This window comes from Penaeus monodon, chromosome 29 (genome assembly GCF_015228065.2).
Source record: "Penaeus monodon isolate SGIC_2016 chromosome 29, NSTDA_Pmon_1, whole genome shotgun sequence".
NCBI lineage: Eukaryota > Metazoa > Arthropoda > Malacostraca > Decapoda > Penaeidae > Penaeus > Penaeus monodon.
This window is the reverse complement of record NC_051414.1, coordinates 28527455-28529115: the sequence shown is the minus strand read 5'-3', so window position 1 is coordinate 28529115 and position 1661 is coordinate 28527455.

Here is a 1661-nt window from a genome sequence, read left to right as displayed (position 1 = left end):
TAGCTGGGCCCTGGACCTACTGCCGTTCCAGGAAACCCAGGTACCTTGGCATCATGTGGAGGGACGTCTGTCTGAAGCAGGCGATGACGGCTCGCTTGCGCTGGATGGACACGACTGAACGCCAGACTTCCTTGGACGTTTGAGGGTGGTCGATCTGTCAAGCCGCGGCACCCAGTTAACTTACTCTCCGGGGAGCTCTTGGGGAGTCACCAAGACGACCTCCAAGTCTCATTTTTGGTGATCATGAGAAAAGGTCTATGCCAAGAGAAAGTCGTACCAGAGAATATCTACGACCTTTTTTTTACCCTTTGGAGGTCTTCCTGTTCACTCCCATACAGCACTGATCTCTATGCAAGACTTACGTGCAACATCTAGTTACTTAATGACATTCCAAGCTTTTGTATTTTTAATGAATTCGTGAATAAATCAAATCAAATTAAAACTTATTCTATGTGCGAGAAAAAGTAATATAACTTTAATCCATGCAAATAAAGTCCGGTTCATATAAACTATACCAGTGTGTCTTAATGCAAGTGTAGATGCGAAAAGAAGTGTGTAGGCTTTGTATGCATTCTCATAAAAGTGCTAGTATCCCAAAAACTATGTGTTCTCACAGAGTAAATAAAAAAAAGATGGTAAGAATGAAGATGATAAACACTGGCGTGCTGAACACTTGTGAAAGAGGCCTGCGAGACGTACACAACATGTGTCCCTTGCCTTGCGCTTCGGGTCAGCGATACTCACAATATGGAGGCCGTAGAGGACCTTAGCCATGGCGACGATGTTATCGACGGTCTCATCTACGGTCGGGACCAGTTTCTTCTCCTCGTCGTCTTCCCTCGGGACGCGGCCGCCTCCGAGGCGCGAGTATAATGTGTGCTGCCAGTTCATGGCGTCAGACGGGTCGATCTTGTCGGGCAACGTCAGTTGAGTCTTGGCGAACACCAAGATCTCGGATTCAGGTACTCTCTGCGTGGGCGGAGTCGGCTGTGAATCTCTCTGAACATTCACTCAAGAGTTTGATTATGAACAACAAACCTATAACCTTTCAGAATCCACAATAAATAAATAAAAAACAATAAGAATCCCACAAGGAAAACTAACCGCAAGGAACTTCTCTTTGCAGTGTTGCACGAGCTCCTGTTCTCGACCTGCGAAGAGGTTGAGACCCACCGGCAGGAGGCGCTTCAGACAAGCTACCATGAGAGAGGATGCGAGTTCCTTCTCCTTGCTCATCTTCTTGCCGTCGGCGCGCCTCTTCTTCTTCTGCAAAAGGGATCGAAGAGCCCCTGAACCTCATTCTTCGAGAAGAGGATCTAAACGCCTACAGAGACTATCTAGACTATATAGACTATCCTAAACCTGTCTGGGAATTTACCTCGTCATAGGCTACGTTTTCTGTCTATTATCTTTATCTAATTTGCTTTGTTCTCTTTTTCATTACAGACTCATGGGAAAAGTTATAAAAGCCTGATTCAATTGACTCTCACCTATATTGTCAACGTACCTGTTTGTACTGATGTCCTTTAAGTATACCACACTGTACTGCAGTGCGTAATATCATGTGCTTTTATTAATGTCTCCAGCTTCTGCCTTTATTTCCTTAAAGTTTTCTCATGTAGTGTGCATATAAGTGTGGACAAATGAATTAGGAGACGACG